This window comes from Pteropus alecto, unplaced genomic scaffold (assembly GCF_000325575.1).
Source record: "Pteropus alecto unplaced genomic scaffold, ASM32557v1 scaffold95, whole genome shotgun sequence".
Lineage (NCBI taxonomy): Eukaryota > Metazoa > Chordata > Mammalia > Chiroptera > Pteropodidae > Pteropus > Pteropus alecto.
This window is the reverse complement of record NW_006441071.1, coordinates 9,404,115-9,431,675: the sequence shown is the minus strand read 5'-3', so window position 1 is coordinate 9,431,675 and position 27,561 is coordinate 9,404,115. Positions and strand designations below refer to the sequence as shown.

Genomic DNA, 27,561 nt, shown 5'->3' with positions numbered 1-27,561 from the left:
TTTTTTTTATGTTTTCTTTTGGTGCCAAATTATGCTAAATTAAAATCCACAGCCTTATAAACATGATTGATATTTGCAGTAATGAATTGAGATTATAAATATTGCTTTATTCAAGGTCAGATAAAATCTTTAAAAATCATATCCAGAGGGAAAATTCACACATGAAAATGATAATTATGTTATTTGAGTTTAGTTTAAAAGGGGTCCGACATAACACATAATTTCTTCTGGTTTGTAAACTTGTATACATATTTAAACATTGCTCTATCAAGTAGGGACAGATAAATGTGTAAAGACAAACAAGAAGTGAGCAGCTCATAAATTGACTTATACAGATTTGATTTCAACTATTGAAGTAGGGAGCCGGGTTCCAGAGCCATAGTGAGACAGTGATTCTAAAAGCATTTGCATAGTATTTCCCAATATTATACATATTCTCCATATTTTTGAAGGAAGATAGGGAACAAGATGCTTCACTGGGCATCTAAATATTTGGGTTATAATTTGGAGGATAGTCCACTGGACTGAAAGGTGGGGAGGTCAAGATTCAAGCCAATTTTTGGCTAGTCACTAGTTTTATAATTTTGGGTGAGGACTTAACATACCTGAACTTCCATGTTTTCTTGTGAAAACTAAGATAATTATCTACCTTTAGAACATATATGTGGAAGTTTGCTGTGAAACTCATATGCAATCCAAAAACTGAGTAATTGTTATTACATTTTAAGGTTTCTCTCTATTCTGGGACCCAGAGTGAAATTATTTTAAATGGCTCTGGTCAAGTGTGAACTTTTAATTCCTTCCATCAGTTCATCTATCACTCATTTAACTGACTAATATTTATTAAGCATTATTTTAGGTAAGTCAGTGATCTAATAGATCTGGAAAAAATCAGAAATGAAAAATGAGTTATCTCTGCTTTCATGTACCTTATAGTTTAATGGAGAAGCTTATCTCTTAATATACCAATGTTGTGTTCATACTTACTTTTCTTTTATAAGATAGTGAGTGATTAAGCACATTGGCTTTGAAGTCAGAAAAGCCTAGGATTCTAATTCCAACATGTTATAGATTATGCCATCTTAAGCAAGTAACTTTTTTATTTCTCTAAGCCTTCTTTTCCTCATTAGTAACATGTATTCTAAAAGAGTACTTACTTCATAGGATTGTTGTGAATATTAAATTAAATCACACACATAAAACATTTAGCATAGTGTCTGGCATTTAAATGTGCTAAATAAATAAATATTAACTATTTTCCTTTGCATTTTTTCTTTCTCTGATCTTAATGTGCCTCCTTCTAAGAAAGAGAAAAGCAATACCTGATATCTGGGAGCTGCCCTACTATTGTCAGGCCTTGGTGTTGCTACCAGCTGGCCTACTCCTCACAGCTAAGTCTTGTTGAATGTAAACAATTTGATAGAACATCAACACCAGACAAGGTCACTCTTTGACCATGAGTGATCTAGACAAAACAAGACCACTCCATAATCATGTCTGAAAATAGATAAAAACATGAACATTGTCAAAACTGAAAAATGACCAAACATCTCCTATCCTGTCTAATATAAGTGACTGAACTGCTGCTTCTTTACTAGCGACAGCTTTAAGCCTCACTTGCTCTTTCTTACTTCTAGGTAAGATTTAAGATACCCAGGTGTAGAGTTACCCACACTTTCTGGCAGCATCTAATCCAGAGCAAAGCCCCATGTCCTCCTACTCTTCCCAAAAGCACTTAACACAAACCTAAATCTTTTAATAAACCCTAACACCCTCTTACTTAAATCCCCCATAATTCCCTATGGTATGTGTGCTCTTGCGCTGCCAGAAGCAATAAACCCAACTCTGCAACTACAGGTCTGTTCCTGGAGGTCTTTGGCTGGAATGTGTTGACACAGCTAGCCACATGACACCTCTCTTGTCTCTATATGCCATTATTTTTCTTCTCTGCTTAATTAATATTATGTTCTACCTTGACTTTATTTTCTTGTCACCACTCTTTTCTTGTTAAATGGTTATTGCATGAATGAATGGTCCCTTTCTATATGTCTACTTGTTCTTTCTCTTTTTTGTAGCCACAAGCTAGACAAGGTTTGGGAAAAAATCATCCCACCGCTCTATTAGACAGGGAACAGGGAATTTCATTGCATCAAGATTTCTAATACTGGAATCTCTTAAAATCAGGCAAAGACTAATTTAGAGAAATAATAATTTCAACTAGGTGTTGCACTGTAAAAGAACACAGGAAGACTACTATGAATTTCTTTGTACAAAGAAGTAAATGTATGCCTTTATGTTTATTTATATTTTTAGTTATAAATCTTGTTTTTCATATATCTGGTTGAGCTTAGTTATTATGTTAATTTCACCTAGACACTTGGCTTCTTCACTCTTTGATAGTTTCCAATGGGTAATTTTTAGGTAATAAATACACACATGCAATTAACTAGGTTGAAAATATTCACTATAAAATTAAAGCAAACTTAATACATAAATTTTGTTAATTCTTCTATCCTACCCTAAGTATCCATGTAAAATTTCACTGGAAATTAGCTCTCACCTAGAGAGTTTGAAAGCATCAAAAAGGTTTAAATTATTATTATCATTTTAATTTTTTTCTTTCTTTTATTCATTTAGTAAACATGGAACAACTTAGAAGTTAAAATCTTTTAGGATGATCAAAGTTGCTGGTAGACACATGAGTTAAGAAAGCATACAATTTTAGTTTTTTTTATATATTAAATAAAGTAAGTCTTGAGAATTAAAGTTAATTTCTTCTCCATAAATATTTTTGGTGACTCAACTTGGAATGCCTAAGATTTTGTACTTCAATGAGATAGAGTTACTGAGCAAAATTAACCCAAATGCAAACATATGGGCTTTGTTTTAACCTTGTCTCAAATTTCTACATGTTCTAAAATAAAAATGAACTGAACATAAACCTTATGATACTATTGGGAGGAGGGTATCCATATTTAGTCTTATTTTAATGGAAAGTATCTGAGTTGCCCTTCTGGATAGATGACTACAGTTTAGCTTCAAATGACTGGAGGTAGATAGATAGAACTTCTTAATTGGTTCTGATCTGCATTCTATTATGGGAGGTCTGCCTTTGATTCTAAGGTCAGGCCTTTGGCTTCCAGATTCATCATTGCTTGGGAGTGTTATAGAAAACTTCTCAGCCATGAAAAGAAGGTATAACTTATGATTAATTATTTATGTAGCACAAAAGGTATGTGGTGGGCAGCAGGTCAAGTGTTATCTAGAAGATGTAGATTGAAAATTGGTTAAAACTGAAGGGCTTCCCTGATAATGAGTGCAGAAGAAGACATAATATCATTCTTCCAAGTAAGAAGAAAAAGAGTAGGTGATAATTGTTTATTGTATCTAGAGTACTTTGCAATATATGTAAGTTGATCTCTTGAGTAAGGATTCTGTATGCTGTGCCTATATTACTGCTGGGATAGGGACTGATTTTAGGAAACATGGAAGACCTTTAAGCACATCCCTTATGCAGGGATCTAGTATGAAATTTCATTGTAAAAAAATACCCATTAGTTACTTTAAGTAAAATCACTAATCCAGTTACCACATGTATCCCTATGGCATATACCTGGGGCCCTAAACCAGAAAACTCAGAGAACTGTAAAATACATTGATGCTTGTGGAATCCACTTGCAGGGTTTTGCTACCATAAATAATTAATGAGAAGAATGAAGACAAGATCAGAACCTAAATACAAATGGTGACAACTGACAAGAGCACTATAACAAGACCCAGATCAACTTAAAGTAGAGAAACGTTTAGCCATATATCACTTTGTTGGAAAGGTGACTATAAACGAGTTAAATAGCATTTGAAAATAATATTTCAGAAATGTGCCAAGACTAAAGAGTTGTAGAACATTTAAGCTATGCAGGTCAACTTTTTGAAAAAAAGGTAAATTAAATGTAACTTAAGGTACAAGTAGACTTCAGGAGTGAAAATATAATCAGAAATTTTTATTTGTCAAAATTGGTCACTAAAACAATAAATGATTTTATTCCATTATGCATATGAAGAGAGTGAACATTTATCATTTAAAAAAATCTGTGATTTCATATAATCACATATTGGATCAAAATATTTAGTACACTCTATGTTCCCAGGAGAGAGAAAGAGAGAGAGAGAGAGAGAGAGAGAGAGAGAGAGAGAGAACATTAGAAAGATGAGCATTAGAAAACTTGCTTTTTGATTATAGTTCTTTTCTTTTTTAGCAATATGGTCTAGTAAGTCTTTGAACCTTAGTTTCTGGTTATAAATTGGCAATATCTATTTACCTATTCAAGGCTGTTATTGGTCCAGGGGTTGGCACAAAATCTGATGTCCTAATTAGATCAAAGGGAGAGACTATAGGACATGGTTAAGAGACAATTTTGACTCATGCTGTTGTGAACAAAGAGTTGTTCTTGTCCCTGCCATCTTGTCAGGGTGGTAGTTGGTGAAAAAGCCAATATGAAGAGAAGAATAGGAGGACAGGGGAAAGAAATCACAAAGAATTTGAACAGAAACCCTGATATCCTACAATGGGAGGCTTTCTCTTCTCTAGACTTTTTGTTACACAAGACAAAGTATTTTCTTATCACTTAATCTAGTGTGAATGTGATCCACTTATTTGCAGCATCTTCTTATATTTCCTAAATGAGAACTATTCTTTTTATCTGCATCAAGCAGCTTTGAAATACCTAAGAGTGAAGATAGTTTACACTTGTTAGGTCCATTTGTGGCAAAGCACTAGTTGATATTTTATATATGTAATCTTATTTCAATTTACAACCTCCTCACTTTACAGAAAAGGAAACCAAAGGTTTAGAGAGTGAAGTAATTTGCCTAAAGTATCACAGGATTCTATCCAAGACTGTCTGGTCATAGATTTCATGAGATTTTTCATTATATTACCAAGCAAAGCGACTGTAAATCATTATAGATGATACCCTTAGTTAGTAGAGGTCTGCTAAAAAGAAATTCTTTTAAACATATTAAGAAACACCCTGGATAATTATCAATACTTTTGCATTAAATGAAATAATGGGTGGATAAAGGCAGCAGTTCCTTTATCTTTCTAACCAAAACCTGCAAAAACCTTCAGAACAACGAAATTATTAAAGTTTACACAAAACCATCATTAATTACATTTCCCCATGTGGTTTTCCACTCTATTGTAGAAATTCTTTTCTAATTCAAAACAAACAAACAAACCTTTTATTAAAAAGCTAATCTCTTCTTATATGAAGAATAGTCTATGCTGAAAATAACTCAAATTGTGTAGTAAACACAATTTCACTGAAAGGTTAGAATAGCAGGACTATTACCAAGTCATAAGGGAAAAGAACAGAAACCTCTGACTAAATATAAAAATATTCTTATCATAAAAAATGGCTTATTTAACCACAAACAGTGACATCTTCAGAAAAACATTCTTTTCTTTTTTTGTAAGCAACATATAAAATTGTCAGATTCTACTACACACATGTCAGGTTTAAGAAGAAAACTAAAATAAATGTTGAAAATAGGAAGCATAGAAGCAATGCCAAGCTGAATGAAAGGAAACGGGGAGATAGCAAATGGAAATAAACTCTTGTGTCTGCACTTTGGTGTCAAAGTCCTTCCTATATTTATCATATTGAAGAAAAGCATGACATGTATTTATTTAGACAATATATATTTGGTAAAGGTGAATGCAGCACATTTTAAAATCAATAATTCTGTTGATTTCAAGTTAAATTTGGTCTGTCTTTTAAAGAACAATGTAAATGTTAACTAATATGTTTTTAAGTAATAGGCAATAGAAGAGAAAACCCAGTGATGAATAGAGTGCAATATTGAAGACTTTTTTTTTATTAAAAAAAGCATTGATTTGTTATTATAGGATTATGATTATGCCCAAACTTCTCTAAGAGACTTTAAAACTATATTTCTTTCCAATAAAAAGAATTAACAAAAGTGTTATTATGTTAGCAATGCATTTCGAAGGTGGAAATAATGTTCTATTGATTATAAAATCCTATAAAAAGTAATTCTGATTAATATAAATAAACCGATTATTTGGGATAAGGGACTAATTTTGAGGTGATAATCACAGCATGGTCATTAAATCATTTTAATGCTAGTCACCAAGTGTTTACTCATCATTGACTGGGTAGAAAACACAGAACCAGGAGCTGTGGGGCACTGCAAAAAGACCAGAGTAAGGTACAGTTTTTCCCCTCAAAGACTTTTTTGACTATGAAATACTTATGATTATAAAAAGAGGCAGAATATGTTGAATGCACTAAGAGAGGTGTACGCAAATTTTTGATGGATTCTGGCACAAGAGGCACTCATTTTCCACTGAAAGATCAGAAAAGGTTTTTGGATGAGATGCCATTTGGATAGACTTTGAATAGTGTGTTGGGCAGGACATGGAGTTGCAGAGAACCTGTTTGCGAAAGACTGCATTTAGAAATCCTAGACAGTTTTCTAGCAATAATAATCAGTATTGGTGGAATCTCTTCACTCTACTAAGTTTATACTCCACTCCAACATGAATCTTGTCAGATCCAACTGTGCTCTCTTATCTTTATACAGATTAGTCAAAAAGTTCTGTGCAAGTTAGTTAGAAATTAACCGTGTATTTCTCTTTAATATCCCTATATATTTAAAAGTTTTCTTCCTTCTGGACTTCTTCCATATTAGGTATAAAACAAAGCTATCCCTAATGGCTGTTTTTTACTCTTCTACTTTGTTCGGCCACCTCAATCTACAAACAATTATCATACTAATAGCTATGATTTATTGAGAACATATCATGTGCCAGGTGCTGCCTAGGTACTTTAGATATTTTATCCAGTTTAAACTTCAAAACAATTCTGAAAAATAAGATATATTTTCTCATTTTACCTGAAACTCAGAGAGCTTGATTATGCACTGAAGTTCACAACACTGGCATATGGTAAACCTTGGATTTGATTCTATTCTGAAGCCTGACCCACTGAAAGCCATACACTTTCCATTATGCTTTACCATATGTCCCACAGGAATCACAATATTTCTGTTTTTCACATCATCACTTATCAATTCTCTCAAATTAGAAAACTTGAAAATATTCCTATCCCTCTATAAGTCATTAATTCAATCTCTTAAATATCATTTTAATCCTCCTCTCAATCTTACTGTTATAATTCAGATCCTTACCACATCTTTCCTGGGCTTCTATAAAAACCTACCAAGCATTTAACCTGTCCTCAAGATTTTTTTTTCCCTTTAATACATTTTCTCCTTTTCTGCCACAGTCATATTCCCACCCCCCCCAAATCCAAAAGGGATTACAGGCCATTTTAATTTTCTTCATATGTTTTGTAGTTTCTTATGCATTGAACAGGTATTTTTATGGATTCGGAGAAATAATACATGCTTTCAAACAAAGAGGAAGGTCTCTGGAAATATTAAAAACTTTATGTAGAAAAATGACTTTTCCAAATTAGTGCTCGAGAAATATTGATTTGGCAGTAGAGTACAAGAAGGATTGGAAGAAGCAGCAAATGAAGCCACAGAACTTGGCATTCTCTGCTCACTAAACTCTTGTATTCACATGTGGATAAATACAGGGACGATATGTCTCTTATTTGGGATCAGATTAAATTGAGAACACTGAGACTATTGCCCTGAGTGATCCAGTGACTTTCTGGGTCAACTCAGACTAATACTGGTTGCATTACTGCTAAAATTAATGCTGTACACTAGGCAACAGATGTGAGTTTATCATGTGAGTTCAAGAATAGGGACTTTTGATTTCTAATCCAGCCTGATACCCTGTTTAGCTCTGGAGAATTGAATTGGTAAATCTGCTTGCAGAAATGTGGTTAGTAAATATGCACAGGCCCTGTTTCATTAGTTAATACGTCTGATGCTTCCAGTGATTACCTTTTTTCACTGCAAACATGTCTCTCTATATAGTTATTGGATTTTTTTCCTCCTTCTTTGGAGTTATCTTAATTATCACCACAAAATCAATTCCATAAATGTATCGATAATGTCAATCTGCTATTACTAAGAAGATCGGATCAGCTAGTTTAATCTATTTATATTTGACAAAGTCTAATTTAGACACTTTAAAAAGTTTCTTCCCCTTTAAGTATTACTTAGTCTCAAGTTCCATGGATCACGCTCACAAGGTCCTTGCTTCCAACTATAATGTAGAGAAGTCCTGCAGAGTTCTGGCTTACTTTTGATAGGATGAAATGTGATATTGTTTTATGATTATGTAAGATATTAAATCAATTAGAAAGTGGTTTTACATTAGTGGCCTTGAGTGCAGTTGGAGAAAATATAAATAGTCAATAAGGTTATTACTCTGTTATAGCTTAGCGAAAATGAATTTGGATGTGGATTACCTGGAAACCATGTTAATATATAAAACAATCAGAAGAAACCTTAGGGAACTATTTCTAATTTAAAATATAATAATAATAATTATTATAATTATTATAAACAGGATTTCAGAGTTCATAAGATGACTTATTGTTCTTGGATAAGCATGTTAGGGTATACATCCTAAAGTATGTGTGGAATTTAAGAAAAGGTGAAGTGTGTGGCTACTGAAGAATGCAAATTAATTCAGAGTAGCTCTGCAGATCTCTAGGGGTGGTAATTTAGTCTAATGGGAACTTAATAACTCATATTAAACACATTACTAATATGATGCTTTGCTTACAGTAAATTAGAACCAGTGAGATTATAAATCACTTATTAAAGAAAAAGAGAGTATCTTCTTGAATTGAATTTAAATCTTCTCTTAACTAAGAAACAGCAGGTAGGAAGAATTCTTGTTGTTTCTAAATGAACTCCAATCAAGTTTTGTATTCATGTTAGAACATTAAGTAAACATATTTAATTCAGACAATTCAAAGTAGTGCCTTTCATATAATCGCATAATACTGTAAATATGAACTAGGCACTTTACCAGTTTACAGTGAGCTAACTATACACTGACCTCCATTTCATATTCTTAATGAGCAAGGATCATGTGTATTTAATTCTAAATACCTGGCAACACATTGATCAGAATTCATGCATGGTTACTCCTCCTCCTCTTCCTACGACTACCAGCACCACCACCACCTATCAAAGTATTCCAAAATTCAAATTCTGCATAAATCATTGCTTCACAGAAACGTGTAAAATAAAGCATCATTAAGAGATTTTTTTCTTTGCATTATACAAGGTGAAAGGACTAGTTTTCCTAATACCAAGTGTGCATTTTTAGACCTTTCTTTTAGACTTTAGTTTCTATCATTACGCTGATTCACAGATATTAGTCTGATTTAGCTGAAAAGTCAGTGAAACATAACTTTACGCTCATCTATTCTTTTATTCATCCATCCATTCATTCATTCATTCACTCATTTATAAAAAGTTACAGAATGCCTACTTTGTGCCAGGTGCTGTTCTAAAAACTTGCACAAACAGCAGTGAACTGGACAAAGTTCACATTCTTATGGCTACTTTCTGATGAGGGAAGCAAATAATAAACAAAATAATTAAATTGTTATGTCATTTGGCCTAAATGCCTCAAGGGAAGAGCATGATAAAGGGGAGTGATGAGTGTGGCAGAAGATGGGCTTATTGTTTTATTTAGGTCTTTCATTAAAGGCCTTAGTGATGTGGTACATTATACACATAAATTAGAAGAAAATGAGGGAGTAAACTATGAAAATATCTGGGGGAAAGTCATTCCAGATATAGGGACTGAAAAATTAAAAGCCTTCTGGCTAGAATAAGATGAGTTTGTCTTTTATAATGGGGAGCCATTGGAGACTTGTGAGCAGAGTTATGATCTCCCATATTTTTAAAGGAACTCTGGCTATTATGTGAAGACTATAACAGGGTGAGGGTAGAGAAAGACAAGAGAGATCAGCTAGGAGGTTATTAAGTGATCAAGATGAGAGAGAATAGCTCAGATCAGAGTTGAAGTAATGGATCTGAAGAGAAGTAGTAAGACTCTGGATATATTTTGAAAGTAGAACCAATAGGAATTGCTGGTAGAGCCAATGTGCAAACTGAAAAAAAAAGAGAGTCAGGGATGACTTTAAGCTTTTTGGCCTGAAAAACCTAAAATGATGAAATTGCTGTAACTGAGTTAGGGAAGTCTAGAGGGAAGAGTTAGCACTTGGCAAGACATCAGGAGTTCAATTTTGAACTTAAATTTTAGATACTTAACAGATGACCATGTGGAGACTCAGAGCAGACAGTTGAACACATGAGTCTCAAGTTCTGTGTAGAAGTCAGGGCCAGCAGTATTAATTTGGGAGGTGTCAGTAAATAGATTGTAATTCCCTAAAATATAAAGACTTTCTAAAATTAGGGGAAAACAGCAACCATTCTATAGAAAAATAGGTTAGAGAAATGAAACAGTTTACAGAAAAAGAAATGCAAATGGTTCTTTACTGTATGTAAAGATGCTCAATCTTGTTCAAAATAAGGAAAAGGTAAAATAAAGGTATTAAACTGACAAAAATCCAAAAATTTGACAATATACAATGTTTGCGAGCTTTGTGATCTACTTTGTGGAGAAACATGTTCATTGTTAATTTGCTGGTAGGAATTCAGAATGTTACAACTAATATAGAGGAAAAAAATGGAAATATCTAGCCAAATTGACTCAGAAATCTAGAAATCTAACCCAAAAATATACTGGCAGAAATACCTAACAACATACACACAAAGCATGAATATTCATTGTAAGAATATCTGTGGTAGTGAAATACTTGAAACAACTCAAATGTCCATCAACAGGGGATTGGTTGAAAAAATTATGGTGCATATAATGGAGAGGCATGTAACTGCTGAAAGAGATGAGGAATATCTTTATGTACTGCTGGGGAGCAATCTTCATGGTATATTGTTGAATGAAAAAGGCAAGGAAGAGACAAGTACATAGTGTGCCATTATTCATCTAAGAAAAAAAGGTTACATGACTATATGTATCTATCTGCTTATATATATTTTAAAAACTTGGAGAATAAACCATAAATCAGGTTTTTTTAGTTAATGATGGAGAAAGGTAGGGTAGAAGAGAAAGGGGAATGAGGATAGAAATAGAAATTAAAAGTTATTTTTACTTTTTTTAAAATGTCTATAGCACCTGGTATTTTTAGGTGGTCTCCCATCCAAGTACTAACCAGGACTGATCCTGCTTAGCTTCCGAGATCAGACAAGATTGGACACATTCAGGATGGCATGGCTATAGTAAAATTTATTTTTATATTTTAACTTGTATAGAAGAACTAGGATGTTTAATCTGTTCCCTTTATTTATGAGTTTGTTTTGTTTTGTTTACTTTGAAATATGTGAATATTTTATGTAACTATAAAATTAAATTAAATTTAATAACCCCTAAAGTTACTCTAAAATTGGCACTAAAAAATCATTTAAACTCTTTGCAACTAAGTTTCCTAAAAAGCAATATTAAGAAGCTGAACTGTAAGGTCTTTAAGCAACAGGTTCTTTGACATGTATCAAAGAGTCTTAATACTTAGATTCTTAATAAATAATTAAATGTAGCAAATTGTGTAGAATAACAATAATAATAATTTTTTGGTACTTACTTTGTCAATGGCTCTTTGTTGTGTTTTATACGTATTATCTCATTTACTCCTCATGACTACCATAGGAGGTAAGTACTAATTATTTGATTTAAAAATAAAGAATTTTATTTCTAGGCAGGCTAAGTAACTTACCCTAGGTTACACAACTATTTAAGTGTGCAGCCAGCCAGGATTTGAAACCAGTTCCATAAAGTTTTAATATCTGTATTTTTTTTTTCTCATGTTGAATGCTGCCTTCTGAAGCTTAATGAATTGTACAGTTTTAAAAGTACATATTTTTGCTGTTTGACTGTACTAGTTAATTCTAATTCTTTCTAAAACAAACAAACAAACAAACAAACAAACAAAAAACCCACTCAAGTTGCATTCTGCCTGAAAACAAAATAATTATTTTGTTCTTTTAAGTAGTAAGGTTAATGTCCGCCAGTAAGAGGAATTAAGATGTTTTCACTTTAATATTATCATGATTTATTTGGTAAATCCCATGTTCTTAGTAAAGTTCTTACAGTTTAAAATATTCTATTAGCACATTTGTAGGAGAAAAACTTTGAAGTTAACAACTGTCATAAAATTATTGACAAAGACAAAATAAAATAATGGTCATTTCACTAATACATCTAAAATGTCCCCTGCCACCCCTAATCCTCTTAGTGATTTTACCCTGTGCTGAAACAGTTATTTTATGCCACCGCTTACTTTTTCCTGACATTCTTTACAGTTTCCTATTGTGACTCTTCAAGGTTTAGTCTTGTTTATTTGTTTATAATTTGTAATTTTAAATCTATTGATGGGACATTCCTGCAAAAGTACTTTGACCAAATCAATTGAGCAGCAAACAAATAGTTGTGTCAACTGTTTGCTTGTTCATTCTATTAAAAAAAAAAAAAATACCCCACATAACTAATCAATAGAAAGTTGGGAGAAAAATGTAAGAGAAAGCAAGAAATCTGGCATTTTGAAATAGCAATATTTTGCAAACATAGCCAAGGCCACTCACAGACTTATTGAACATGATGTGAACTGATACACATATGGGTTCCTATACTGGCTATCAATCCTACTGAGAAAGCAGTTGGTGTGTATACTCTGTGTGACACAGTATTTTAATCATTACATTCTGACAGTTTCTACTTTGCCTTTAGGGAGTGTGTGTGTGGTGAAAAGAACTCTGGAGCAGGGGTTAGATCTAGCTTTCCTTCTATATTATATGCTTTGAAGTAAGTCACTTGACCTTTGGCTTTGTATTTTCACCTATAAAATGAGGGATTAGACTGGAGGTCCGTAAGATTCCATCGGGTCTAATTTCTGTGACCATGGCCTATCTTTTCAGGGCAGGTTAAGAGTAAGATGCTGATTAAAATTTTAATTATTATAACACTATTATTTATTAAATGAAGATTAAACAATGCACCCCAAATCCTAAATAGGCTCGTTAGTGAAAGTTTTAAAACTTTTTCTAGGTGATTTAATAAACTACTGTACGCAGTGATTTTGGATTTTGTTAGAGATCTTATTATAGAGGATTACCTTTCATCTTTTTAGCTGAATTCATTAACTGAGAGTAAATCCTTTAAGTATTATTAACTAAGTGGTTAATCTTCTGAGAAACCTGGTGCTTTTAAGGCAGCAGGGAAGATTTCTCCATTTTGATGCAGAGATATGGACAAATGTTGACACAAAACACAGTGTTGCCCTAATATCTGTACACGGTTATAGGTATTTGAGAGTACTTTGTGCTAAATTAAATGTATTATGTTTTAATCACATTTAAATAATTTAATTTAAAACTACTTTTGAAAAACCAAATGCTGCTGTTTTCCTTTCCTGTTCTGTAAGAGACTACCGTTGATTAGGTCCAAATGAATTGGGGGATTAAGTTACATTTATTACAAACATGTCAGGAAGGTCAGGTTTTAGTCTCTCTAGATTCAAATATACTGACAAATCAGAACAAAAAGCACCTTTCGCATCCAACAGAGTGTCCCTAATGTCCTCGCATATAGCCCACTTCCAAGCGAGACAAGTAGATGAAACTGAGGTGCTAGGCTAGAGGACAATGAAGGAGAACCAATCATTCTTTCCTTAACAGCACATGTTATGATTAAAACAAAGTATACATATAAGATGATATACGAGGAAGAAAAATGCAACAGATTCCACTGGCTTCCTTTCCATTTTCTATAGCAAAGTGTGTCCATTGTTTAGCTTTATTTTCCAAATAAATGTAGTCTTATTTATACTTTTATTTGCTAAAGTCCTAGTCACATTCCTGGAACACTTTCATTTTCCTTTATTTCGTACCTATTTTTATAAGAACGATAGCAAATGTCTGGAAGAACAATAGATAACTGTAAACAAATTCCAGTGCTGACCATCCACCAAATAAAATGGCAACCATAAAAGAACTCTCATTTTCAAACCAGTGAAGTGTTGCCTGATTCCTACTAAGAATAAGGCAAGGTGTCTGGGATATTTGTTGATGGACATCAGGCCTGCTCCAGCTGTCAAAAACACAGCTGTTGGGTTTCTTTTTGAGCAGTCAGTGCCACGGATGCCCTCCAGCTAGTATGTTCCCAGATAAGGTCCAGTGGAGAGCTGCAAAAGAGCTGAACACTTGGCTTCTAATAGCAAATGCAAAAACAAATTTCACAACAAATTGCATTTTCAGCACTGCCTGATGCCATACGATTAAATGGGCTGAATTTGTTCTAGTCCACTAACTCGGAAGACATCATGATGGAACAGTTTCTCTTGGTAAATGTTAAATGTTAAAGCAGTTAAGGGACGGGCATTTTTTTTTTTTTTTTAACTTCTACTTCAAGTCAGGAAGGCAGGGAAGGGAAAGCTGATTAAGCTTATTAGAGCTCCTCAATTAGGAGAAAGCAAATAATGCCATTTAACATCTTCACCAAGGTGAAATCTGTCAGTGAGATCTCTCCATAACGATTTTGTGCACAACTATTTTTAATTTTAAACTTGAAGAGCAGGAGATGAAAAATACAATATTTTTATCTAACATGTTCCCTTATTCAAAGCTCTGTATAAAGATACGATATAAATAAAAAATTGTATTTATACATTCATATAATGCCTACGTGTGGTTGGCACTATAGGCATATGTTAACTCTTTCAATCCTCTCAGCAAGCCTCTGTGATATGTATTAATATCATTACTTTTTACAGATGAAAGAACTAAGGTCCAGAGAGGTTAAGTAACTTAACTCAGACTGCAAATAAATAAATGGTAGAACCAGAATTTGAACCAGCCCTTCTGTGTTCAGAGTCTGTACTGTTGATCACTACATTCTGATGCCTCTTGAACTCACACTACTTTGATATTTGTTCAGAGACAATGCTACTGTTTGGCCCATTTTCTTGGGAACAACAGTTTCAGTGCAGAATCTATTTGATGACTCATTTGTGTATTAATGATAAGTGCAAGGCACAACCTGGTGAAATGGGTACATTTACTTTAGGAAGGAAGTTCTTTTAAAAATCACCCACTGGAGGGAAATGTGTAATGCCTGCTTTCATATGTCTCTTCATTGATTCATTAGTTCTGGAAGTCATGCTTGATAGTAGTTCAAACCTAGGTATGTAATAGAGCAGTTACACACTTACATTTAGTCAATAGGAAAGTTATGAAGCTACAAGAGAACCAGATTTACTACTCTGCCACTTACTGACAATCTCTTCCCTGAGTTCTAGAGAGAAATAAAAATACCCTGTCTGCCACACAGAGTTGTTATAAGAATCAAATGTGATATTATATGTGAAAATATACTACACAACACAAGGCATTACAATGGATGGGAAAGTTAACTGCTCCAATGGGCTACGTGGCTGGGGGAGGCATGGGAGGATTTCTCCCACTACTGTAGGAACTAGACATCCAAATATGGAGCAGAGAAGCATATGAGGTTCAGAGTTGAACAGAGGAGGTTCCCAGAAGGTTAATTTAATACCATTAGGTTAAAAACCTTTTTTGGCAACTAACAACTAACACATGTAGCTGCTCATGGCTTTCTTCATTCAAACATTCATTGATTTGTTCATGAGATATTCTATATATCAAAAATTGTATTGGGGATCAGATCATCACAGCAGTAAAGTACCACAGCATCTGCCCTGGTGGAGCCAACGGTATAGTGAAGAAGACAGATTATAAATGGAAAGTACCATACACCCTGCTAGGATAGGGACAGCACTTCCACAAACCTTTAGGTTAAACTTTTTCCTTTATCTTGACTGTTACCTGTATTACAACTGGCAGTACGTGGTGGAGTGGTTAAGAACATGCACTTTGGTGTCAGTCTAACTAAATTAGAGTCTTGATTCCATGCCTTGCTAGCTATGTGACCTTGGGAGAGTTACTAATTGTTTAAGTCTTGGTCTCTTCACCTTTTCAGTGGGGATTATGATAGGGTCTCTCTCATAGAGTTGTTGTAAAAATTACATGTGCTCATACATATAAAGAGCTTAGTATAATACTTAGTATAATAATGATACCAATTCTATGGACAGTCATCTGCTGCCATTTATCTTTCTCAAATTCAGTTTCCTCCTCTGTGATATGGGGCTAACATTAATAAGAGTTACTAGGAAGAAAGTAGGATCAAATATATATTTGTGGGTTTAGGAATGTCAAGTTTCAACTTCTCTGTAGAATCAACTTCCTACCTGCTGTTCTTAATTCATCTCTTCTTTCCCCAACCTCAAAGAAAGACTCAGCCTGATTAACAACACTGCGATCATGTTCCCCGTTCAGAGTGATGCCTGAATAGGTAAGAGGGAAAGGCAAAGAATGCTGAGAACAACAAAATAGCATTCAAAGCAAGTCCAAGAGCAAACCTGGAAATTACGGGAGTTCTTACAAAACTTTAGCTTGACTGATGCATTAGATCTAGAAAAAAAGCTTGATTTCCTTTTCTGTTTTGTAACTTATCATTCATTTCCTTCTTATTTAAAAAAAAAAATTATTTTAGAATGAAACAACTCTCTCTTCTTTATTAAGAATACAGATTTGATATACTCAAATGTTTCTTTACATAACATATAACTGTAAACATAATAAATAACATTATATATGTACAGCTTAATAAATTATAAATGTTAGATCTAATAAATGAACTCAGTAAAGTTGCAGGATACAAAATTAACATACAAAAATTGTTTGCATTTCTATACGTTAATAACAAACTATTGGAAAGAGAAATCTTTTAAAAAATGCCATTCACAATTGCATCAAAAAGAATAAAATATATAGGGATAAATTTAACCAAAAAGGTGAAAGACCTGTACACTGAAAACTATAAAACATTAATCGAATAAATTGAAGAAGACAGAAGTGGAAAGATAGTCTATGATCATGGATTGGAAGAATAAATATTATTAAAATGTCCATACTATTCAAAGCAATCTACAGATTCAAAACAATTCCTATCAAAATTCTAATGCACATTTTTCACAGAAATAGAAAAAATAATCTAAGATAAGGGTAAATGGGGTCACATATATGGTGATGAAAGAAAATTTAACTTTGGGTGGTAAACACACAATGCAATATACATGTGATGTACTATTGAATTGTACACTTGAAACCTATATAATTTTATTAACCAACGTTACCCCAGTAAATTTAATTAAAAAATATAGAACCACAAAAGACCTCAAATAGCCAAAGCAATCTTGATAAAGAAAAACAAAACTGGAGGCATCTCACTCTCTGATTTCAAAGTGTATCACAAAACCATATTAATCAACACAGTATGTTATTGACATGAAAACAGACAGAGATGTCAAAGGAACAGAAAAATAAGGAACAAAATTGAGAACCCAGAAATAAATCCACACATATACGATTAATTTACACCCAAAGAAACCAAGTAATACAATGGAAAGGATGGTCTTGTCAATAGTGCTGAGAAAACTGGACAGATACATGCAAAAGAATGAAACTGGACCATTATTTTATACCATACACAAAAATTAACTCAAAATAGATTTAAAACTCAAATGTAAGAACTGAAACCATAGCAGTCTTGGTGATGATTTTTTAAAATTTGAAACCAAAAGCACAAAAGGCAATAAATTAAAAAATATACAAGTGGGACTATATCAGACTAACAAGCTTTTGCACAGAAAAGGATACCATCGACAAAATGGAAATGTAATCTATTGAATGGGAGAAAAATATTTGCAAATAATTAATCTGATAAAGGGCTAATATCCAAATTACATAAAGAACTTTTATAATTCAACAGCAAAACAAAACAAAACAAAACAATTTGATCAAAAAATGGGCAGAGAATCTTAATATTTTTCCAAAGAATAAAGACAGATGACCAACAAATAGATGAAAAGATGCTCAACATTACTAATCGCCAGAAATATGCACATGAAAACCATAATGAAATTTCCTCACACCTGTTAGAATGGCTATTATTCAAAAGACAAGAAATAACAAGTATTGGTGAGTCTGTGGAGAAAAGGGAAGCTTGTAAATTTTTGGTAGGAATGTAAATTGGTACAGCTACTATGGAAAACAGTATAGAGGTTCCTTAAAATATTGAAACTATAATGGCTACATGATCCAGCAATTCTGGGTTTATATTCAAAGGAGGTGAAAACACATCTCCAAGAGATGTCTGCATTCTCTTGTTCATTGGAGCATTATTCGCAGTAGCTAAGATATACAAACAAGTTTAGTGCCCATCAGTGGATGATTGGATAAAGAAAATGTAAAATATATATGTATCCACCACAGACACACACACAGACACACACAAACTGGAAGATTTTACAACCAGAAATAAAAGAATGAAATCATGCCATTTGTGACAACATGAATGCACCTTGAGGGCATTATGTTAAGTGAAGTAAACTAGACAAAGAAATACGAATATCATATGATCTCACTTATATGTAGAACCTTAAAAAACAGAACAAAAACAAAACAACAACAACAAAAGATACAAAGGAAAGAATGGTGGTTGTCTGAAACAGGGGGTTGAGAGTGTGCAAAGTGGGTGAATGGGGACAAAAATCAAAAGGTACAAATTTTCAGTTATGATAAGTCATGAAAATGCAATGTACAGCATGGTGACTACAGTTACTAATATGGCATTGCATATTTGAAAGTCGCTAAGAATAAATCTTAAAAGTTCTCATCACAAAAAAGTATAATCTAATTATACACGGTAACAGATGTTAACTATGTGGTGATCATTTTGCAGTATCTACAAATATGAAGTCATTATGTTGTACGCCTGAAACTAATATGTTGTATGTCAATTATGTTTCAATTAAAATCATTATGTTGTACTCTTGAAACTAATGCTATATGTCAATTATATATCAATTAAAATAACATTACACTAAAACAAGTAATTAATTAAAAAATAGGATAATTAAGTGAATTTTTATTATCAGCATTTATTGCTTCTACTTCTGATTTTTTTTCCTATTATTTCCTAAACCTAGATCCATGGGAATTAGTTTTAAAAATAAAAGTTTATATGAACAAATGTGTTTAAGAAATACCAGGGTTAGCAAGTTTTGTTTGGATTTTAATCGTTTAGTCTATTCAGATGAATTAATATGCAAATGAAAAACTGAGAGTCCCCTTGGCCAAAGAAATTCCTCTAGAAGCTTGCATTCCTAGCAAATAAAAGCCTGCTGGTTCCCATCCCAGCTCTGCTTCTTTCTATTATGGGATCCTGTGTAGACAAAACATTTCTTATATGCGAAATGGGGACGAGACTACTACCTACCTGGAAAGGTTTTTGCATGAGAATTACGAGTCAATATTTATAGTTTCTGAGGAAGAGTACTGGAACCTAGTAAGTGCTTCATATGGGCTATTAATAAAATAAAATAGAATTCACTATTTCTCAAACTTATTAATTTTGAAATCTCCTTTCAAGGCATATTACTCTGGACCAGTGATCTTTGGAATAAACCCTGACTAATGTTCAAATTCATTATGTACTCCACAATAACACAGCTGTTGCCTTAGCTCAGCCATTATCCTCTCATCTGGGAATGTGTGTACTACCTCTGATCCTTCCTTTATCTATTCAGGGCTCCATCTACACAATTATCTTTCTAAAATACAAATGAGGGTATTATCCCCTTCTAAAAACCTTTCTCTCATTTTCAAGAGCCTTATAAAGTCCAAACTTCTTATTCAATTGTTCGAGGCTCTTCAAAATCCAGCCCCAGCCAATCTTGACATCACCTTTTTTGGAGCCACTTTGGCTCTATAAAACCTCATTTCCAATAAAATCCTTCCCTAGCATTATAGTCAAATTTCTCTTTGCCTTCATTTGTCCTGTACTGTCTTCTCCACATGTTTTCTGACAAAAATACTTCAGAAAAAGCTCCCTTTCTGAAGACTTCTCTGGTCCCTTCCTCTACTACATAATTAATACATAAATTTATTCTTTTGACTGTAATAGCTCTTTCTTTATGTTGCTAACAAAGCATGTATGCCATTGTATGAGTTATTCCTTGCATGTTCACTCTGTTTGTATCTGAATCCTCTGGGTTCAGGGAATGAAACATACACAGACCTATTTATGGAATACCTGCCTTCAGGCCTTGAACACAGCAGGAGCTTAATAAACATTTGTTGCATTGTTCTGAGTAAACAAAATAAAGTATCTTTGGGAAATTGCTTGCTTTATTTTTTAGCTCTATTGGCCATTCTCAACATTTTCAAAATGTCAAATTTTTTACACCTTTTAGTTTTAATTTGTTCACATATGTTTTTTTAATCACTCCTAGGTGACTCATAGATCCCGGTGAGGTGTAGATGGGCCTTAACAATTGCTTGATGCTTACTTGGTTCAACTTCTTTCTCCCTGTCATACTTTATTTTTAAAAGATGTTTCAATGCTAAGACAAGACTAGTGGCCATCGGCTTAATATCTCGTCATTGCATTTAATACTCTACCTCTCTCAGTAACAAAATATATATCAATCTCATTCTGACACGAAAGATCAAATGAAGTGTCTTTCTAGTTTAAGCATACTTGATAATCTTGGATACAGAGAACATTGGTGTTTTTCTTCCTCTGTGGAAGAAAATCAGACGAACTAAAGCTAAATACTCTAGTAACAAGCATAAGGGGACAGGCAAGACTGGTGAGTGCTGTAAATAAATCTAGGACTTTTATCTATGTTGGTGTTATCAGCAGTATTCTTCTGGTCTGGAAATACAAGCAAAGAATGGCTTTCTCTGCTGTCGTCAATGCTGGCCAATCACAGCTGAGGGTGGTAAGAAATACCACCAGAAAATCCTACCCCACCTTCTACAGAGGCAACATTGCAACCTCTCTGGGGCATCGTCTTGGCATCCCCTGAATACAAGAAGCTAAATAGACCCTTTAGCCATGTTTCATTTGCCTAAACCAGCTGTTAAGCAAAAAAAATAAAACACATAGATGTCAATTTAGAGAGATTCGTAAGTGAAAATATTGAAAAATAGAATTGCAAAAAAATAAAAAAGTTACTGAGCTGATAAAAGGCATTTAAAAACTTTTATAGATTTTTTAAATACTGCCAAAATTTTTTTAGAAAAATAAGTCTCTAGATGTCCAGATTGACACTGCACAGTTGATTTTGTTTTCAGAGATCACTCTGGTTTAAAAAGAAATAGAAAGGATTATATTTCAGGAACTGTTTCATTTAAAATACCAAATTTCACAGATGACTTATTTCATAATGATAAAGTATCTTGTTATGCTTAAATTAAAGAACTTGATAACCAGGAAACTTATACCAAAAACATGTCCTTAAATTTGGCCGATAGCTAATAATTCCTTAGAAGTTTAAAACAGATATGCAGTCTATATTAAGGAGAAGTCAGAGACAAATTTAAAAATTCTACTCAATGATTTCTTCACTATGGAATAACCCTGTAAATTTACATTGAATCAGGCAAAAGATAGGCACTATTGAGCAAAGGAAAACCATTGAGACATATTAAGATTAAAACCCAAATCAACACTGAACTTGATTTTCTAATAGGAAGATTGGATACTGGGCACAAGTTAACCTTCGGAGAAATTTTCCGTGAAGGTGGAAAGTAGATTGGAATTCTAACCTTCACCCGAAGCGATGTAACAGCTCTGTACATGGTGCAGAGTCCAAACTGGCAGCTGCATGTTCCAGGTCTACAATTCTCTGTGAGAAATGGGCATCTGAGTCATTTTCAATAGATTGAGACTACAGGAAAGATTTTTGTTCTCCAGTAGTTCAATAGGACATGCATTCTGTAATTTTTTCCATCTATTTGATGTTAACTTTTCAGTGATGTGTATAAACTCATAGTTAAATAAAATAATACATTTGAAACACTCTTGGAAAAGCTTAGAATTTGAAGGACTTAGCTGTGGAAATTCTTTATAGCCATGTATTCAATAAACTCCTTCAACTTTTTCTGAGGAGGTACCGTGATTTATTTCCCTGACACTTGCGGATTGATGACCTCGTCTGAGTAGGAAAGTGGGGGGAGGCTAACTGATCAGTAGGAGCCAGAATTGCTCCCTCCATATTTCAAGAGATGAAAGCCATGGTAACAGCCTCTAGTTATCCCTCTCCCTGACCAGAATATGGGGTGGGAAGAGGACATGGAAGAGGCTGTTGTCTACAAATCAATCAGTTGGAACTCTTTAACTAATCAGCTTGGAATCCCTACTCTGGGTTTTAGCAGGCTGTCTCAAATATTGACTTTGATAATATGGATAAATTAATAACTAAAGAAAACTGAATGCACTATTTGTTAAGGTGAGAAAAGCATTATACTTCATATCTAATCCAATTGACACTGAAGTGCAAAATAGCCAAGCTCAAATTTAAAGCAATAGTTGAAAACTTGCTTCTCCCTTGGTTATACCAGTCTCCTAATCGGTTAATTTTACTTTTTCAGGTGATATGTGGGAGTAAAGAAAACGAAACAAAACAAAGCAAAAAAACCCAAAAAACAAAAACCATCTGCATTGGTCTGCTCAGGTTCCCATAACAAAATACCATTGACTGAGTAGCTTGAAGACTTATTTCTCACAGTTCTGGAGGCTAGGAATTTCAAAATCAAGGTACCAGCCTATTTGGTTCAGAGAGCTTTCTTCCTGGCTTGCAGACAGCCAGCAACTTTCTGGCTATGTCCTCCATGGGGATGTGGGGTGAGGAGGGGAGAAAGAGAGAGAAAGAGGGAGGGAGGGAGAGCACACTAGCCTTCTTTTTATAAGAATACTGATCCTAACATATCACGATGATGACCTCATTTAAACTTATTTACCTGGTAATGACCCTATCTCCAAATGCAGTCATGTAAGGGTTGGGGCTTCAACATAGAATTTTGGAGGGATAAAATTTAGCCCATAATAACAACCAAAACTTGTAAGATATCTGTCATGTGAATCACAGAGGGCAAGTCACAGTAATGATATGAGATTCTAGCACAGTGCTACTCAAAGGCTATCCTTGAACCTGAAATGTTGTCATTACCCGGGCACTTGTTAGAGACAGAATCTCAAGCACCCTCCCTACCGATTCATAATCTGCATTTTAACAACATCCCCAGGTGATTAAAATGTGAAAAACACAGTTACAGAATTCATAATGAAAGCAAGAGTTAATTTTGTCCATTGTGTTAGAACTTCTCCTATAACTGGAACTGGCTAAATTATTTATTGTAACAACATTAATAGGAAAATCTTGGTCAGAAAATGAATTAGTATTATTTTTACTATTGTAGGTATAATTAATCTATTGACTGAATTTCAAACCTTGACATTTTGTGAATATAATCTATAATGAAACATTAGATTCCTTGACTAGAAAGTTCAGGGAAAAAAATCTCTAAGCTTAGACATAAACTAAAACTTTGGTTAATTGTACCATTAGGTTAAAAACATGCTATTTATCTCTTACAAGTGGTTGTGCTTAAAAATGGAATTATTTTTTTAAACAAATAACATTTTAAACTAGGCATATATTTTCTACTACACAGGGAAGTGAGACATTACTTATGATGGAATTTTCAATTATGTAGTATTTCAAAGCAACTTTAAAAAATTTATTTCATAATGTCAAAAACTGTAGAATTATACCCCAAAGCTTAATATTTTGGCACAGTCTTAGAAAAGTGTTTAATAAATTAAATACCCCTTCTTATAACTGACATTTATAGGTCCCTAACACATATTTCTCTAATATTCTGCCTAAATACTAAAATGGATGAAATATAAAAGAGAATACAATTTTATTTGCCAGTAAGAATACAAGATACACCCTACTATCATTCTTTAACATATTAGCATTAAGAGATCACTGAAAATGTCAACAAATATTCTTTAGATTGTAGTTTGAATAGCAAATAAAAGTAACATATTCCCCATGTAATATTTTATGAGAATTTGAAGGAATATATATTTATTTTAGCATATATTTTGGTTTAATTTTACAGTACAATATTTAAATTTATGTGAACACTTAAAGAATGTTTCATGACAAAAGCAAGAGGTTAGAATTGCTATGACTTACATAATTATCAGCTAAACTTCAACAGGTATATAGTCCATGTTGCTAAGTCACGACCTTTTCTTAATTCAGATATATATTGGTTTGTTTTACACTCAAGCTACAGTGAAAAGTTAGAATAAATTGTATTTATAGGAACCATAAAGAATACTGTGATGTGATAAAGCATTAATGTTGTTATAGATCCCCTAGTTTATTTATAATATAGCTCTAAATAAGCAGATATTTTTGAAAGAGCCCATTGAATAACTGAGTAATAAAGCTGTGTGTGGAAGTGGCATCAACATGTCATCATATACTTCAGGGGACTGTACAGCACAAGGCACACTGTCTAATCCCTCAGAAGTGTGATTATTTCATAGAAACCACACCCCACTGAGCTGCCTTGCTGCTGTTATAAAAAATCTTTATTATAGGAAGCTCTTTTGTGCTGTAAGAAGATGAATTCCACACTTTAGAATGTTAAACAGCAGTTTCAGCAGAGCTCTGTAGTTCACACAGATTAATCTACCCCTTTGGAATATTCATGATTCAATCAGAATGCTCTCTAAGTCTCAGCAATTTCACCATTGTAAAATAAACTAGGTATGTTCTGATGAAACAGCCTGTGCCTAAAGAATACCTTCATTAGTTTTTTTAAAAGTATTTTATGAATTCAGTTACTCTCAAAAAACATCTCCTATGAAAGCTGACTCAATCCCACTAAAGCAAAACTGGTATTATTGAAAAACTTGGTACTTGAGAAAAACAGGATAAAACCAAAACATTATGAGGCACAGTGCATTGGCAATGCAAATCAAATGCACACGGTTTAATTATAATTGTGTATTAACTGAAGAACTGGGGATTATAAATGATGTGTTTCTGGTGAAGAGTTCAGCTGAGTATATTACATATTCATTAGCTTTCCATTTTTATTCACCAAATGTCCAGTCCTCTCTCCTACACACCTGGCATTGCGCCTCCATGACTGAGATACATATTTTGTATTCAAAAGATCATATATATATTTATATATATTAAAAGGCAACAAAACTAAGTATTACAAATAACAAATCTATTTCTACTATTCTGTATATTTTTATCGGATTAGCAGATCGTGTTGATTTTGTACAACACCATTCTACAAGAGCTATTCAGATTAGATTTAGAAAGGGTTAAAGAGTCCCTCAAGACTCACTCTTGAAGATGAGGAAATATGTGTATATGCTGGGGGACAGGCAGCTATGGTCAGTGACTTCAAGGTAGATCCCACCTTTAACTATGACAGAAGCAGGAAGAAGCCCAGATACATTACTGTTATTTCCATAGTTTTCAGATACCAGCAAATGATCAGTTTCAAAACGAAAAATGTCATGGTTATTGGACATTATGTGTGGGGAGAAGTGGAGAGGGAAAGGGCGTTTCAGGAGAATTTTTCAGTTTTATATAGGTGGTTCACATTCTACAAACTATTTCTAACACATTTATTTTCATTTGGCACATTCTATCTAGGACCACCTTTAATTTAGCTCAGTTATTGACATGTAAGTATGGTTAGTATTTGTAACTTTGAAAGAAAAGTTGTAAACAGGGGCAATAAAATATCTCTGCTCTGGTTTGAATGTTCTACTTCAGGGTGAAAATTGGAGAATTTAAACTGAGTCATTATTAATGATTACTATACATGTATTAATCATAATTATATTTATATTTCATTATGACTTAAAAAGAACTTAAACTAGTTTACCTAATTAATTATATTCATTAACAACTATTTTAATAAATATGGCACATAAATTTTCTAAGTATATGCTGACTTATCTCTGTTTTCTAAAGAAAAGTTGACATTGTTTTACAGTGTGATAGTTTTCTGGAACACATACAATCTTTTTTTAAGCTAAAAGTAATTATCCTTCAAAATAAAATGATAATAAAAGGATTCAAATTAATTCATGTACTGGTCATTGATCCCTTTGTGCTGGCTATGAACTGAAATTCCTCAAAGATATTCCTTCCCTAAAATTAGTGTGATAGATTTGATTGCCTTTTAATTTAATACTGACTTACCTGTGGAATCAGTTAAACCCATTTATACATATATACTGACATCTGTGTTAACTGAAATCCACAGAAACTATTTTTTTGTCTTGTCTTTTATCTAAGGAAGGTCCTGATTAATATAGTGAACACTTGTTATATGAAATACATAGTTTTATTAACTTATCATATAGGAGAAGAAGGGGAAAGCTGGACTGAGATGTAGTTTTCCGGAACTCTCCTGAATGGTTTCATTTCTTCTTTATGTCTGCGATTAGTTTATTTGATTTATTTACATATCATCTTTAGAGAATGGTACATATGTCATGAGTGACAACCACAGAGAGATCACCTGATCAGATAAAATAAATCACACACTGAACTAGCCTTTATACCTTTATAAAAGACCAGCCACTTTAAGAAATATGGAACCTTTCTTACAAGGAACATTATATAAGAGGATGAACATGATTAGTGAAAAATTTCTCACATCTAGGAGAAAAACAACTCATGCTGGTTTCTTTATGGCAAATGCATTGATGCAAGGACTGGGTTCTCTGTGCCATTTATCCATGTGGGGTCCACTTTCCCGTACATCATCCCCTGCTGTCAGTGTCCTGAATCAAATGTTGTGTTTCCCACAAATCAAAATTCTTATTGAGATATCACTATCTCAGAAGCCTACTCTAAGAACTCATCCTTCTGTTTAGGTGCTAGAGCAATTAAGAATTCTAGATTCTGAGATTTGAATTGTTTTCATGAAAGAAACATAAAAAAAAATTAAAAAAAAAATGGTGCAGAAAAATCATCAGAGAATTGTGCTGTGTGAGTGCAGATCATAAGAAGAGAAGGAGAGGAAAGTACTAATTATGTCTATTTCAGACAAACACAGATTGCCTTGGATATTTAGGAAAGTCACAATATAGCAGCATATTGGTGAGCCTCACTCAGGCTTGCTATCTTAAAATGGTCATTAACACCCCCTTTCCTTCCCAGGCCCAGACAGCAGCAGGCACACCTGACATTTACTTCTATCACAGGGGCTTGTTCCTGAGGAAAATTTATAATTCCCTCTTCTGGAATTCTAGGATCCTAACCTACACAGAAAACTTATAGGCCAATTGGGTGAAATTTATCTATATTTAAAAACAAAATTGACATTAGCTCTTCAGGGTATTAATTGCATTTTAATGGCTGCTTTATATGAGATAATTAAAGTGGGAGAAGAATGCTGGTCATTTTGGGTGCCTAAGCAGCTCCGTTTTGAGATTAGAAGATGTCTTCAGAGAAATCCAGCAGGCAGCAGTCTCTTAAGAAATGGGCTAGTCTGGTAGGAAATGCTTATTAGCTTCAGATCAAAGCTATGATTTGG

At 33.4% G+C, this 27,561-nt stretch overlaps 1 pseudogene; it reads right to left on the bottom strand.

Moving 5' to 3' along the window:
* Window positions 1–11,149: 11,149 nt before the first annotated feature.
* On the bottom strand, window positions 11,150–11,268 carry LOC112485135 (annotated as a pseudogene).
* Window positions 11,269–27,561: the final 16,293 nt, after the last annotated feature.